This window comes from Primulina tabacum, chromosome 14 (assembly GCF_025594145.1).
Source record: "Primulina tabacum isolate GXHZ01 chromosome 14, ASM2559414v2, whole genome shotgun sequence".
Taxonomy (NCBI): domain Eukaryota; kingdom Viridiplantae; phylum Streptophyta; class Magnoliopsida; order Lamiales; family Gesneriaceae; genus Primulina; species Primulina tabacum.
Genome location: NC_134563.1, coordinates 15,632,700 through 15,650,385, shown reverse-complemented (window position 1 = coordinate 15,650,385; position 17,686 = coordinate 15,632,700). Strand labels below are relative to the sequence as shown.

Sequence of the window (17,686 nt, the reverse complement as noted above, 5' to 3'; positions counted from 1 at the left end):
TTATTTTTCTTTATTTGAATTTTTATTGCTTTTGTGTGTTTTTATTCTTTTGCATTTGCATTTGCATGAGCATTTGATCACGTACACTTAGTGGTCGACTCATTCGAAATAACCCTTTATTTTTACAAAACATGGCGGAAGAACCCATCTAAGAAAATGAAGATGAATTTCAATCTCAACATGATCATGATAGACGAAGAACACTTAGAGATCACATGAATCCTACACGTACTAGTGCACCTTCATGTCTAGTTTTTCCCCCTGATGCATTTCATTTCAATTTTAAGCCTGGTATTATCCAACTTTTACCCAATTTTCATGGCTTAGATTCTGAAAATCCATACATGCATTTACGAGAGTTTGAAGAAGTGTGCAACACATATAATGATCTAAATTGTAGCATGAACACCATTCGACTTAAGCTTTTTCCTTTTTCTTTAAAAGATAAAGCTAAAACTTGGCTACAAAATCTTAGATCGGGATCCATTCGAACTTGGGATGAATTGCAACAAGAAGTTTTGAAAAACTTTTTTCCATCTCATAGAACAAATTCTTTCAAAAGGCAAATCATCATTTTCACTCAAAAACAAGGAGAAATTTTTTATCAATGTTGGGATAGATACAAAGAATTGCTTAATCTTTGTCCACATCATGGTTTTGAAATTTAGAGAGTTTTTTCTCAATTTTATGAAGGCTTAACACCTAAAGATAGGCAAATGGTTGAATTTATGTGTAATGGAACATTTGAAGATAAAGATCCAAACGAGGCAATTGAGTATCTCGATTCATTAGCTGAAAATGCTCAAAATTGGGACACTATAGGTACAATCGAACCATCAAACAAGATTCAATCTCCCACATCTGGTGGAGGTATGTACACCCTCAAAGATGAACATGATCTCCAAGCTAGATTTACCTCTTTCGCAAGAAAATTTGAGGCACTTGAATTGAAAAAGAATGGTCAATTAAAATCTGTTCAAGAAATTGCGTGTCACATCTGTGATACAAGTGATCATTCTACAAAAGATTATCCAAATTTTCCCTCTTTTAAAGAATATCTTCATAAACAAGCCAATATTTTAAACAATTTCAAAAGGACAAATTTTAAACCATTTTCTCAAAATTACAATTCAGGTTGGCGAAATCATCCAAATTTTAGTTGGAAGAATGATAATGCTGCACAATTTTCATAACCACATTTCCAAAATCAACAATATTTTTAAAATTATGCACACTATGTTCCTCCACCTAAAAGGAACTTGGAAGATATATTGAATTATTTCATTGCAAAGCAAGAGTCTATCAATACTTAAACTGCTCAAACCATGACAGGTTTGAAAGATACTCTTGCTAAATTTTCATCTGCACTAAATGTTCATGAAAAAGGTAAATTTCCTTAACAACCACATCCTAATCCCAAGGATCATCATTCACAAACTGGAACTTCTGGAACTCAACCGATGGATCAGGTAAAATCTGTTATTACCCTTCGAAGTGGTAAGGTTGTGAAAAAATCCATTCTTGAACCTTGTGAAGATGATGATAAATCAACTCCAAAGGGTAAGGAAGTGGAACCCATAACTTGCGAAGAGGAGATTCAACATATAGTGTCACCACCATTCCCTCATGCATTGAAAAATACAAAAAAATCAAATTTGAATTCTGATATATATGATATTTTTAAACAAGTAAAAGTTAATATTCCTTTAATAGATGCAATAAAACAGGTACCATCATATGCCAAATTTTTGAAAGACTTGTGCACTGCGAAAAGAAAATTAAATGTGAAAAAGAAAGCATTTTTAGCCGAACAAGTTAGTGCAATCATTCAAAATAATAATACTTTGAAATACAAACACCCTGGTTGTCCTACTATTTCATGTATTATTGGAGAACGAAAGATTAAGAAATCCTTGCTTGATATTGGAGCTAGTGTGAATTTACTTCCATATTCAGTTTATCAAGAACTCAATCTAGGCAAGTTAAAATCTACATCGGTAACACTTTTACTTGCCGATAAATCTATTAAAGTGCCAAGAGGTATGCTAGAAGACGTGTTGGTCCAAGTTGATAACTTTGTATATCCTGTCGATTTCATAGTTTTAGATACACAACCTATCGAAGCTTGTAATGCAATTCCTGTAGTTCTGGTTCGTCCATTTTTAGCAACTTCTAATGCACTTATAAATAGCAGGAATGGAATAATGAAGTTGTCATTTGGTAACATGACCTTGGAGCTTAATGTTTTTAATCTTTGTAAGCAACCACATGACAAAGGAGATGAAAGTGAAGATGAAAATCTTATTGAAACTCTTGTGGAAGAAAACATTCAAGAAGGGAGTACTCGTGATCAATTAGATATTTGTTCAATTGAAACTGTTAAAGAAAATATTGTAATTGATCTTGATGATTTTATCAGGTATCACTCTTTACCAGGATCAAAGAAAGAATTTGAGGCAAAATATGAGAACAAAGACGAACTACCCATATTGGAGTTAAAACCCTTGCCAGAAGAATTGAAGTATGCATTTCTTGGAGTAGTTGAAACATATCCGGTGGTAATTTCTTCCAAACTAGCAAATGATCAAGAAGGTAAATTAGTTGATATGCTTAAAAGACATAAAAATGCAATTGGTTGGACACTAAAAGATCTCAAGGGCATTAATCCACTAATTTGCACTCACAAAATTCACTTAGAAGAAAATGCAAAAACATCTCAACAACCACAAAGGAGATTAAATCCACACATGAAAGATGTTGTGAAAACTGAAGTTTTCAAACTACTTGATGTTGGGATTATCTACCCTATTTCTGATAGTAAGTGGGTAAGCCCAACACAAGTAGTTCCAAAAAAATCTTGCATCACAGTGATAAAAAATGAAAAAGGTGAATTTTTAACAAGTCGAGTCCCATTTAGTTGGCGGATGTATATTGATTATAGAAAATTAAATGACGCCACTAGAAAAGATCATTTTCCATTACCATTTTTGGATCAAATTTTAGACAGAGTAGCAGGTCATCCATACTACTGTTTTCTTGATGGATATTCAGGTTATTATCAAATTTCCATTGCACTCGAAGATCAAAATAAAACTATATTCACATGTCCTTTTGGAACATTAGCATTTAGAAGGATGTCATTTGGGTTATGGAATGCCCCAGGAACATTTCAAAGATGTATGCTAAGCATTTTTAGCGACATGGTTGAAAATTGTTTGGAGATTTTCATGGATGATTTAACTGTTTTTGGGAATACATTTGATAAATGTCTTGAAAATTTGGAAAATGTTTTAAAAAGATGCGAGGAAAAAGGTCTTATTTTAAATTGGGAAAAATGTCATTACATGATTACTTCTGGGATTGTTTTGGGACATGTCGTGTCATCTCATGGAATTGTAGTTGATAAAGCCAAGTTGATGTCATTGCCAATTTACCCCCTCTAAAAACCATTAAAGAAATTCGCTCATTTTTGGGATATGCTGGATTTTATAGGAGGTTTATAAAGGACTTTAGTTCAATCTCTAAACCCATTTGAAACCTCTTAACAAAAGACACTGCATTTGAGTGGACTCAAGAATGTCAAAATGCTTTTGATAAAATCGTTCGACATTTAACATCAGCTCCTATCATGCAACCTCCTGTTTGGTCTTTACCATTTGAAATCATGTATGATGCGAGTGATTATGCAGTCGGTGCAGTACTGGGTCAAAGAAGAAACGATAAGCCTTACGTGATATATTATGCAAGTAGAACTTTAAACAATGCTCAAATGAATTACTCCACAACTGAAAAAGAACTACTTGCTGTAATATTTGCATTAGATAAATTTCGTTCCTATTTGATTGGATCAACGACTATTGTGTTTACTGATCATTCTGCTATTAGATATTTGTTGACCAAACAGGATGCAAAGCCACGACTGATACGATGGATTTTGTTGCTCCAAGAATTTGACATTGTGATAAAAGATAAAATAGGAACCGAGAATGTCGTAGCCGATCATTTATCGAGACTAGTAACATGATCATCTTGTGAAATGATACCAATTAAGGATAATTTTCCTGATGAACATCTATTTTCAGTTACTACTACACCTTGGTTTGCTAACATAGTAAATTTTCTTGTGACAGGAAAAATGCCACCGCAATGGAGTTCCCAAGATAAAAAAAAATTTTTGAATGAGGTAAAAAACTTTTGTTGGAATGATCCATATCTGTTCAAGTATTGTCCAAATCAAATTTTTCGACGTTGCATAACCGACAATGAGGTAAGTAGTGTCATTAAATTTTGTCATTCAGAAGCATGCGGAGGACATTTTTCTTCAAAGAAAACGGCTGGAAATATATTGCATTGTTGATTTTATTGGCCCACTTTGTTTAAAGACACCCACAAAATCTGCAAGATCTGTGAAAATTGTCAAAAATTGGGTGTGATTTCAAAAAGAAACATGATGTCTTTGAATCCTATCATTGAAATTGAAATATTTGACTGTTGGGGAATTGATTTTATGGGACCTTTTCCACCATCGTTTGGATACTTGTATATTTTAGTTGAAGTTGATTATGTTTCCAAATGGATAGAGGCAATTTCATGTCGAACAAATGATCATAAAATCGTCATCAAATTTTTGAAAGAAAATATTTTTAGTAGATTTGGAATTCCTCGAGCCATGATAAGTGATGGGGGAACTCACTTTGTTAATAAATCATTTGCTTCATTAATGAAAAAATATGGTATTACTCACAAATTAACTATTTCTTATCATCCTCAAATAAATGGACAAGTTGAAATAGCTAATAGGGAGATAAAGAAAATTTTGGAAAAAACTGTTAACTCAAATAGAAAAAATTGGTCTCTGCGACTTAATGATGCACTTTGGGCATATCGAACAGCTTTTAAAACATCATTGAATATATCTCCCTATAGGTTGATTTACGGAAAACATTGCCATTTGCCTGTGGAATTGGAACATAAAGCTTATTGGGCGATCAAAACTTTTAATTCAAGCATGGATGATTGCAACAAATTGCGCAAATTGCAACTTGATAAACTCAGAAATGATGCGTATGAGAATTCAAGGATTTGTAAAGCAAAAATAAAATCATTTCATGATAAAACAATTCTTAGAAAATCTTTCGAGATTGGTAAAAAAGTTTTTCTTTATAATTCTCGACTTCACATATTCCTAGGAAAATTACGATCAAGATGGACATGCCCATATGTTGTAAAGCATGTGTATCCTTATGTAGCTGTGGATATTAAAAATCCTAAAAATGGTGATGTTTTTAAAGTAAATGGACAAAGGCTTAAACCATTTTTAGAAAATGAAATCTTTCAAGAAGAGTTTATTTCTCTTTCTGATCCCTAAATTTTTATGTTGCATTTAATTTTGTTTGTTTTTATTTCAGGTTTCCTTAATTTTTTTATTTTTCCGGTTAAATGGCGGATAACGGTACTCCATGACTCTCATAGTCGGTTAAATCAGTTTCCCACAATTGCTGATACAAAAATAAAAAAAATCATTTCTTTTCTTTTCAAAATAGATGAAAATCTCTCAAAAATTTGTAAATATTTTCCCTCTGTTTCTGAAAATGTTCTAAGAAAAATTTATGCAGCTAGGTGTGAAAGATTGAGATTGCTAATGAAAAAGGAATTCCAGAAGATATTCGTCTTGAAACAGAAGCTAAGGTCCGATTAGGAGGAGAAGTTTAACAATCATTGCTCATTCGATATTTGCCTGGATTAGGAAAAAGTACTTATGCTAAAAAACGAAGGTCCAAAAGGTTAGGGGTTTGTCATATGGACTTGTGACAAACGATGTAGATATTTGGGATTTGTTTCCAATAACAGAGAAGATAAAATTGGTTTCATTAAGAATGGGCTGAGTAAGGAGTCTTTAGATAACAACTTATTAACTCTTGAGACGCATTCTAGTGGACATGTGCATATTGAACTTCTCCGTTTATGGAAACAATTTCAAGATGAGCGTCATAGTCTTGGGAATCCGACTAAAAAAGACCATGTTTGCCAATTTATAAGAAAATTGGATGGGAAGCATATCCTCGACTCATAGAAAGCATTGAAGCCGTTTCTGGACGTAAAACCAGAGGAAAATTGTGAGCCACAATCACACTACTGTTTATATGCATGTGTGTCATTATTATTTTTACTTTTTATTCTGCTTACAGCTATGACCCATATTTTTGTCATGATAACATATTACACCCATAAAATCTCCCATCTTTCTCTCTATTTTCGCAGACCAAAAAGAAAGTAAAAACATGGTTGGATCCTCTGCACAATCATTGAAAAATATTTGTGTATTTTGTGGGTCGAGTCCTGGAAAAAATGAAGTATTTGTAGAAGCAGCGAATACTCTTGGAAAGATATTGGCTGAGAGAAAAATTCACTTGGTATATGGGGGAGGTAATACTAGGTTAATGAGATCTGTTTCAACATCTGTTCATCTTGGAGGTAGTCAGGTTTTGGGTATCATTCCTACAGCTTTAGTTGAATGAAATATTACAGGTGTTACGATTGGGGAGGAATTAAAAGTTTCTTTTATGTATGAAAGAATCACCAAAATGATTGAAAATTCTGATGCTTTTATCGCACTACCAGGTGGTTTTGGTACATTAGAAGAAATTTTTCACACGGTTTCTTGGGCACAACTTAATATCCATAATAAACTTGTGGACTTGTTGAATATCAATAATTATTATGATAGTTTGTTGACATTTCTTGATAAAACTGTGGAACAGAATTTCATTTCAGAAAATTCATGACGGATGCTCATCTGTGCTTCGATTGCCGACCAATTAATTGATGAATTGGAAGCTTTTGTTCATAAGCCTGATCTGATGATAACAAATATCAATTGGTCGCAATCAAGCAGTAAGAAAAGAAAGTTGGATCATTGATTCAAAAATCGTGGATTGATTTGCGTTTGTTTCAGTTTGTTATCTTCAATAAAATTTCAGGTGATATCTCTTTCATTATGTACTCTTTATTAATAGTTATTTTTATATTAGGGACAATGTCATATTCTGATTGGGGGGAGAACAAACATAAAAACTTAAAAAAAAAAATTCTTAAAAAATTATTTTAAAATAAAAACATATTTATTGTTTGTATCTTAGTAATTTTTGCAAAAATATCATACATTACATTTTTGAAAGGTTTAGATTAGAAATTTTAATAATCTATCTAAGGATGTTTAAATTTTTATTTGAAAAAAAAGGTCAATTTAATATTTTGATCACTATAAAAATATGATTTATGAAATCTTTTTGAATGATTAACCATTGTGATAAAATCAGTTATTAAAGTATATGGCCCAAGATATACATGATAAGAGTTCCTAAAATTTTTAAACTCACACATATTTTGTGAGTGAGTGGAGAGGATTGAGAAAACAGCTTGCGAGCCTTTATTGATCATCAGAGAGGCTATCTATTGTTTAGATCTTTAGTTTTTATTTTGAAAAAAAAAATTGATATTTCCTGAAAAAAAAAGAAAAAAGAAAAAAAAAAGAAAGATGTTGAAGATTTATGTAATTTTTAAGTTATATGCTGCGACCCATTTATCTCTCATAAAAATAAAAATATAAAAAAGAAAAAAAAAAAAGAAAGAGAGAAATACATTGTAAAAATTAAATAAATATGTGGTCAAGAAGCATAAACTTAGTCTGATTCCATGATATAAAAAAAAGATCAGGAAAAAAATATATAATAAGAACAACTGGATTTTGAATCAATGGATTTCCTATCTTTTGATTAGTTTGGCTCATTTGTCTGTCTGCATTCTGTAAACCATTTTCCTGATCATTTATCAGTATTCCAACTCCATGAGAGAAATCATTCCCATAAATTGAAACACTTATTAACCTGTGAGGATATGGAGTTGAGATTCTTAATAGGAATTTCTGAAGGCCGTGTACATTTAACTACCTGAAAATAAGCTTTAAATTGATCAGTTCAGATTATTTCATAAATTATAATTATAATGATTTTGATATAACTTTGACAGTTTTCAAATTTAATTTAAACACTTGGATAGTTCTGATCACATTTCTATTTAAATTAATCAATATGTTTTGTGTTGCTATTAACGCTTAAATTGTTAGGGACTAGCAATAAGCTGGTTGGGGAGTGTGATAAAGATAAAAAATTGTATATTAATTAAATGTTTTATAATATAAATATATAGTTTTTGTTTTATGAAATGTTTAAATATTATATGTTTTATAATAAATTGTATAAAATATAAGTTGTTGTGTAATTATAAGTTTTTACTATTTTTTACAGGTTCGATAAAACAAGAATAACCTTGGCGTTGCAAATGGGATTAAGATGATTCTTGGACCTATAAAAAGTTAATGTTAATATCTACAATATTGGTTGCAAGCATGAGATAAAAATTTTCTCACAAGTAGGATCAAATTAAGCAAAAAAAAAAGTTACCAAAGAAGTGGCAGTTTTACCATGCTCTAGAATTTTGATCATATCTCTCAAATTACTGGGTCAAATGGTTAAAAAAAATACCACAATTCAAACAACTCAGATATCTACATGTTTTGTTTTATGTGGAGAAGAAAATTCGGATGAGAAGATTTTCAAAAGTGATGTGTATTAAAATATTAATTTCTTGGAACACCAATGAAGACTTATGTGTAAAAATAATATTTTATTTGTGGTTGTCTCCCCAAATTTGGCTATCAATAGGGGTAGATTGTAATGTATTGAGATATCCCTCATTTTATGAACAAAACTTTGAGTTCATAATATTTCCCTCTTTCTTTCTCCTTTATTTCTTCATTTAAATATAATTAGCATGTTAAATTCATATTCAAAGTTTTATACTTATAATAATGAGTAGCTAACTTCCCAAAGTTGAGATGAAAAGGTGAAACTCTTGGCATGATAATAAGGTTATTAAAAGGTAAGAATCTATGTTTTATATTATTTAATCATTATTTATTGTTTATGTTATTTTTATTTCTTTAAGTATTATTATACCCTACTTATTAGTGGGAGTTTTGATTTATTGTTGCTATATGATACACTAAATTCTTGGAACCATTTAAATGTTTGTTTGGTTTTACCAACCATTTAAAGTGGATGCCTTGATTTATTATATATGATTATATCATAATATTAATTTCTTGGAACCATTTAAATGTTTGTTTGGTTTTACCAACCATTTAAAGTGGATGCCTCGATTTATTATATATTAATATCATAATATTAATTTCTTGGTACCATTTAAATGTTTGTTTGGTTTTACCAACAATTTAAAATGGGAACCTTGATTTAGTGTTTAAAAATATATATATATAGCACAATAAATACTTGACAACATTTACAAGTTCTGGTATATATTATATACTTATAAGATAATAATATATAACATAATATAAATATGATTATTTAATATATATTGGAACCATTTTATTAAGTGGATTTCAATAATATTCATTAATGTTAACTTTATTAAAATATCAAGAGTTGATCCTTTAATCTCAACTACTTAAATTAAAATTTGAAAAATTAAAAATTACCAATTAAAGATTTAAACCATTAAAAGAAAAAAAAAACAAAAAGACATTGTAATGGACTAGTAATTACCTTAGCTTCCCTGTGGATACGATATTCGGACTCACAGAATTATATTAGTTGTGGACAACTTGCTCTTGGGAGTGCAATAATCAAAGTCGCAATAACCACCTTGACGAAGAAGAACGTGAAGTTTATTTGGGGACCTTAGTGCCAGGAGAGTTTTGACAGGCTGAAGCAGACGTTGACCACAACACCGGTTCTAGATATGCCATCAGGGCAAGGAGAGTTTGTGGTTTATACAGATGCTTCGAAGCTCGGTTTGGGCGCGATTCTGATGCAGCATGACAGAGTTATTGCTTACGCGTCCAGACAGCTGAAGGTTCATGAGAAGAATTATTTGACTCATGACCTCGAGCTAGCTGCAGTGGTTTTCGCCCTAAAAATTTGGAGGCATTATTTGTATGGGGAGAAGTACAGGATTTTCACTGATCACAAGAGCCTGAAGTATTTCTTAACACATAAATAGCTGAACATGAGACAGTGGAGGTGGATAGAGCTAGTGAAGGATTATGATTGCGACATTAGCTACCATTCAGGAAGGCTAAGGTAGTAGCTGATGCCCTGAGCAGGAAGACTTCAATAATCAATCAGTTGTCAGTACAGAGACAGTTGCAGGAAAAGATTAAGCGGTTTGATCTCGCAGTTTATGCCAGGGGCAGTGCCCCTAGCCTTTCTACCTTGACATTGTAGTCGACACTAAGAGACAGAATTCAGGCAGGGCAGACTTCTGATGAGCAGTTGCAGAAGTGGAGACAGAGGGACGAGTCTAAGCGTATGAGATTGTACACAGTTGAGGACGACATAGTCAGATATCGTGATCGACTGTGAGTTCCTAGCAGTGATTCCCTGAGAGCAGATATCTTGATTGAGGGCCACACCACTACGTACTCCATCTATCTAGGGAGTACTAAGATGTATAAGATCTACAGACTCTTTATTGGTGGCCGAGCATGAAGCGAGATATTCTACATTTCATCTCAGAGTGTTTGACATGTCATCATTTTAAGGCAGAGCATTAGAGACCTGTAGGGAAGCTGAGACCACTCCCTATTCCCGAATGGAAATGACAGAATACTACCATGGACTTCGTGACGGGACTACCGAGGACAAGTGGAGGATATAATGCTATTTGGGTGATAGTCGATCGGCTCACTAAATCAGCACACTTTTTATCGATCAGGAAGACTTTCACCATGGCTCAATACGTAGAGCTGTATAATAGAGAGATAGTCAGACTGCATAGGATTCCAGTGTCCATCATCTTAGAAAAGGATCCGAGATTCACGTCTGCCTTATGGAATAGTCTACATCAGGCATTGGACACTAAGCTGCTATTCTATACTTCCTTCCATCCTCAAATTGATGGACAGTCGGAGAGGGTGATTCAAATTTTGGAAGACCTACTCAGAGCTTGCATGAATGACTTCCTGGGCAGCTGGGAGCAAAATTTACCTCTTGTAGAGTTGACTTACAAAAACAGTTATCAGGCATCCATTAGCATGGACCCATATGAGATATTGTACGGGAGGAAGTGTAGGTCACCAATGTATTGGGATGAGGCAAGAGAGAGAACAGAGTTGGGGCCGGATATCGTCAGTCAGACTGCAGAGTTAGTGATCAAGATCCGAGACAGGATGAAGACCGCTTAGAGGCAATAGAAGAGCTATGCAGATAAGAGGCATAGAGACCTCCAATTTGCAGTAGGGGATCATGTATTCGTGAAAGTCACACCGATGAAGGGTATGATGAGATTTGGAAGGAAGGACAAGCTCAGTCCTAGATACATAGGAACGTTCGAGATCCTAGAGTGAGTTGGAACACTTGCATACATAGTTTCTTCACCGCCGAATCGGGCGGGAGTTCATAATGTGTTCCATGTCTCTAAGTTACAGAAGTATATGTCGAATCCTTCGCATGTGCTGAACTTTGAAGCCACTTCAGCTGACACCGAACTTGTCTTTTGAGGAAAGACCCACTCAGATATTGGACAAACAGGAGAGGAGGCCTCTCCGGAACAAGGCGATCAAAATGATCAAGTTGAAGTGGCTGAATCATTTCGAGAAGGAGACTACCTGGGAGATGGAGACAGACATGAGGAGTCACTACCCGAAGTTATTCGGTACGTTTTAAATTTCGAGGACGAAATTCAATTTAAGGGGGGAGGGGGGGAATTGTAAGGTCGAGGAATTCGAACTATGTAACCCGACTACATGCGATCTAAGATTTTAATTTAAAATATGTGTTTAATGTTTCTTTTTTGCATTTTAATTCATGAACATTGCATGGATAGGTGTTATTTAATGGGTATTTTAAAGTTTCATGCATTAGGGTTTTAAGTTGCATTTCACTCTCAAACGAGTAACAGAGACCGTGGATAATCAGGAAAAAATATTTTTATTGAATAATTATATTTAATTATTTAATATAAGGTTTATTTAAGGGAGAATTTCGAAAATGGACATTGGTTGGATATTTTTACTCGTCGAGCCGTATTTTAAACCCGTACGCAAATTTTATCGATACACAAAACTTTTTGTGAGTTCGGGCAATATTTTCAAAAACATACAAAAAAAAATATTTTTCGGGAGTGTGTTTGAGCTTGATGGATTTATTTTAGTGCTTAGTGGGCCCAAAACCCTTTTTTAAATTCATTTGATATTTTTGGGCCCATTTAAGCATGAATTATCTACTTAAATCCTACACCATCAAATCCTAACACTACTTGAAACGTCTGCTTCACTTTTAAATTCAACTGGACATTTTTAAAAAAAAATGCTATGGCCGAAACCATGCCCACATAAAACTATAAAATTCAAAACATACATTTTGTAAAATCATCCCACTGGTGAATAAAATAATTACAGTTAAAATTATGAAAAGGGCAACCAACCTAAAAAATTACCGTTTAAAAATGTAAAACGTCCAGCATATCAAAATCTTCCCCAAAACCCTCAAAAAATAAATTCATCAATCAACTAAAAACTTTTTAAACGTTTTTCCATAAAATCATATTATTACGGAAGAATACAAGGTCCTCGGGTTAAAGTGCGCCACCAGTTCCGCCCGTTCAGTCATTATCACCTCCAGTCTCCTCATCGATATGCTCACCTGCATCATTCACACCTAGTGAGTCTAAAGACTCAACACACCTGTAACGTTAATAGCAAACACATATACATAGCACACAACAGTGAAAATATATTGTAATCAACATACCTTTAATGAAATTTAAAAGCTTAAATGCAGACATGTCATACGAAATCATTACGTGTCAAACAACTCATCATTATCATCATACATCCTTACACATCATTCATTATTGTACATTCTTTCCTTTGGTGAATTCAGTTCATTAGTGATGACTATTGTACATCATTCATCATTTACGATGGATCCATCATACATAGAACTACGCTATCCGACGGCTGTTGGATATCAGTGATATTATTACCCATCCACTGTGCCTAAGTCTCATCATCATCATTTACATATATGTCTTAAGCATTTACACATACTTCGATAGCCACAACTAATTCTCATCCTTCTAAATATCATCATTTTCATCACTTATCAATATCATGCACATGCGTAAATTTTTCTTGAAATCAAGCATGCAACGTATATATCGTAATTTCGTACAAATCATGATCATGATGCATAAACATTTAAAAACATGATAAATTTGTGCTCGGGACGCTGCCAGGACTAAAATCTCACCCCGGGTGCAAAATGACCAGTTTGCCCCTGGAACCCAAAATGACCGTTTTACCCCTGGACCTCTAAATTCGACCCGAAGCTTACCAAACTCCTTAAAACATCCCAAAACATATTTAAAAGTATTACTTAGACGTAAACTCGAGCTCGTTTCAAAATTTAATCGATTCGTTTTAAAACTTGGACCGGGGTCCCAGTTCTAGCCTGAATCAACTGGAAACTTAACAAAAATCTTCCCCAACTTAAACCTTGACTTAAACTTACATGACCAGCCTATAAACCACCCATTGCAGACCAATTATGACGCACGAAAAAATCCCAAAGGTTTCTGGATATATCCAGCGTATGCACATAAATTTTCACAGCTTGAGGTATGTTACGATAAAAATCATATCTCTCTCATTTCTTATCGGAAAATTACAAACTTGCTATCGAATCGAAGATAACATAGAGTGCTACAAATCATATTTTGAACATATTTTCAGAAAACCAACTTGTAAGATGCATAATTTGAAATACCAAAGGGTGACGGGTTTTGTGACACAGAAATTTCACAGCTTGTGAGGGTTTACGATAAAAGTCATATATCCCTCGTTTCTTATCAGACAATTACGAATTTGCTATTGAATGTAAGATAACACAGAGTGCTACAAATCATATATTGAACACATTTCCAGAAAACCAACCTATAAGTCGCAGAAATTCGAAATAACAGAGGGTAACGGGTTTTGTGACATATGAATTTCACATGTTGTGCGGTTTTACGATAATAATCATATCTCCCTCGTTTCTCATCAGAAATTACAAATTTGCTACTGAATCGAAGATAACATAGAGTGATACAAATCATATGTTGAACACATTTTCAGAAAACCAACCAAACTCACGCCTACTGCCCATGAAATCAGCCATACGTGAGTTAAACGAAAACAAGCGAAGCCCGATTTAGCCACAACCATCACATAAACACCCTAGGATCGACCGGCCCTCACCAAGACTTGACTAAACCTCGACTCCAGCCTTAATTTCTCCCTTTAATCGAAATGAACAGCCCTTAGCAACATAAAAATTGGCATCCCCCTCGCACAAAAGCTAGAACACATGAGAATGAAGCAAAAGGGTACATTTTCGTATCAAATCCTTGCATAAAACAAAACATCAAGATATATAAATAATTTCTCATGCATCTACAAATATTTCATCATATAAATGGTGTGAAAGATGAGAAAAAGAGATACAAGGCGTTCATTTTCGTTAAAATGCATGAAAAACCAAACAAATGAGATGTAGACAGAGCAACGGAGAGGCGGTGAAGGATTCTTCTTGAAAATTAGGAGGATTTTGGTGGTTACTGAAGGAGAACTTTTGAAAAGTGCTGCAACAAGAGAGAGGGGCGGCTGTGAGCTTGGGGAGGCGTTTAGGGTTTGATTAGTGTAGTGATTAGATTAATATAATTGTATAATAGTGGGTCAATAATAATATTTAAATGATTTCAAAGGGTTTTAGGCCCATTAAGCATAAAAACAAACACGTCTAGCCCAATTACAAGCCCAAAATTATTTTGTTTAGATACGTTTTTTAAAATATCGTCCGAGCTCTCAAAAAGTCCTTTGTTTCGATAAAATTTGCGTAACGATTAAAAATATGCTCCGGCGGGTAAAAATACCCAACAAAACCCATTTCTTGAAAAATACACTTCAAACACCCTATATTAATTAATTAAAATTAATCATTAAATAAAAATACTTTTCCTAAATATCCCCGATCTCCGTTCCTCGATCAAGCGCGAAATGCAACTTAAATTCTTAATGCATGAACTTTAAATAAACCATGACTTAAAAACAATTATTAATAAATAAACATGCATTTAATGCTTTAAAACAATTTAATAAAATACCAAAGAAATTTAATAAGTTGCATGCATTTGGTTCACGTGAACTTTCAAATATTCGGGACGTTACACTACTCATTATGCACGGTCGCCCCTCCTCTCAATCAGCAGCCTCTTTTTGAAAAAAAATCAGCAGCCATTCTCGAGTTCTCCATAGTTTTCAAGAAAGCTTCTTCCCCGCCTATCCGGTTCAAGTCCTACGCGCATACCTTCGAGTTTTCGAGCACATAAAAATTAAGACAGGCCATGTATCTTCTTTTTCTCATCATTCATACTGTATATATGCTGATATGTGTTCCGCATATGAAGATTGCTCAGTCCTTGCATTTTAAAACGTTTTTGACTTTGGTTTGTCATGAAATACGTTTGTTTATGCATATATCTCACGTTTTCTTTGCTTTGGTGCAAGGGGGCTGCTAGATGTAGTGTTGTAGGGGCTGTATCACGTGCAGATCATGGATACCTAGGGCTGAGAACCGATCGAAACATGGCTAGTTTAAGGTTGAGTGTTTGGGCCGTGTAGAATATGCAATGGTTAGATGGGTTTAGTTTGGGTTGCAGTGACGCAAGGGTGGTTCCAGGCTGTGGACCAGGCTCTGATGGGTCTGAGACATGGCCTGGGATAGCTTGAGCTTGGCCGCATGTGGGCTAGGGGACAGATCGTGGAGGAAGAGCGCTTTGGCTCGGGCTGCGCTTGTTTGAGGAATCCGCTCATTTGCGAGCTTGGGGGCTAAGGGCGTGGTTAGGTTTGTCTAGGAAGGGGCTCTCGGTTTGGTCATCGTCCTTGGGTATGCTGGTTCGGAGCTAGTCCGGCTTCGTGTGGGCTAGGGTCGAAGGTTCATGGTTTGAGGCGCTAGGGTTTTGTAGTTGGCTAGAGCAGAAAATTCCAGAAACAATTTGGGGCTGTTTGAAGGTCTTAATTTTTCTGGTTTAAGTTGTTTAGGGTCTGGTAGAGCACGGTTGGGTCATGGTTTAAGTTGGGAAATATTTGGTTAAGTTTCGGGTTGATTTGGGTTAAAACCGGGACCCCAATCCAATTTTTAAAACGAATCGTATAAGTTTTAAATGGTCTCGAGTCTACATCTAAGAAATGCTTATTATTATGTTTTTTGGTATTTTAAGGTGTTTGGTTGGATTCGCGTAGAAATTCTGATGTCCAGGGGTAAAATGGAAAATTAGGGCTTCAGGGGAAAAATGCTCATTTTCCACCTAGGTCGAGTTTTTAGTCTTGGCAGCACCCTAAACACGATTTTGACATGTTTTAAATGTTTATGTTATCATGTGTACGACGTTTTATGAAATAGTGAAAAAAATACGTTGCATGCTTGGTTTAAACGAAAATTTACGTATAAACATGATTTTTATAAGTGATGAAAATGATGACACGTTTTGAAGGAAGAGAGTTGGTTTTGACTAATATGTATATGTATACAATGAGCTGTAAAGCCAAGGCTCAGTGGATGGGTAATACTGTCGCTGATGTCTCCGTCGCTGGGTACCACGGTTATACATAGATGGATCTATCGAATAGAGCTGATACGATAGTTACAACTAATGAATGAAATTCAATAAAAAGAGATGAACATGTATATGATGATATTTTGAGACATGCTTTGACACATTTGATTTATTATATTTATGTTTACGCTTTAAAGATCATGAAATGTATTTTTATTACGATAATTTTCACTGTTGCCTGCTACGTATATGTACTTGCTATAACATTACAGGTGTGTTTAGTCTTTAGACTCACTAGGTGTGAATGATGCAGGTGAGCCTATTGAACAGGAGATTGAAGGTGCCGAAAACAGAGTAGGCAGAGTTTGGATGTACGCACGCGGTCCCGAGGACCATATTTTCCGCACATCATGTTTATGAGATAGGATTGCATTGGATATTTTTATACGCTTTTGTTTTATATGTTGATGGTTGGTAAGATTTATGCATGCTTCGCTTTTGAATTTTTTTGCTCGACAGTCTAGGGTTTGACGTTCGTCATATTTTTTACTGTAGTGTTTTTACTGATGGTTGAATATTTTCAGCATATATCGCATGCATGCTTAAAGATGTATATTTTCGAAAATGGGTTTTCGAAAAAAAAAATTTCTAGTAGGATTTTACGTAGTAGATGTTCCAGGATCGGTTATGAGCACCTACAAGGGTGCTTCAAACATAATATTCTCAATGAGCTGCAATAGCTCGTGTTCTAATAATGTAAACACTTACTAATTAAATCAAATTTGGTTTTAAACCAAACTGAAAATACTAGAAGTAATCATTCGTTAAGAAAGCTGATCAGTTTAAAGCTTTTAGCTTGTGTCAACTGGTTAACTGAAATAAAAGGGATGCGTTCTTGCTTATATCAGTTCAGTTATGGTGAGAAATGAACTAATATCAGCTTGAACTTATCAAATCAATTTAAAACAATAGTTAACATTTAAATACACAAGATATATTTATGGAT

The 17,686-nt window shown here is 34.1% G+C and overlaps 1 non-coding gene and 1 pseudogene across 1 annotated transcript; one reads left to right on the top strand and one right to left on the bottom strand.

The window, feature by feature from the left end:
• Positions 1-17,686, top strand: part of LOC142523804 (uncharacterized) — a 62,776-nt pseudogene that overhangs the window by 13,648 nt on the left and 31,442 nt on the right.
• Positions 550-658, bottom strand: LOC142525724 (small nucleolar RNA R71). The gene has a single exon (XR_012815174.1). It is a non-coding gene; the product is annotated as a small nucleolar RNA R71 (small nucleolar RNA).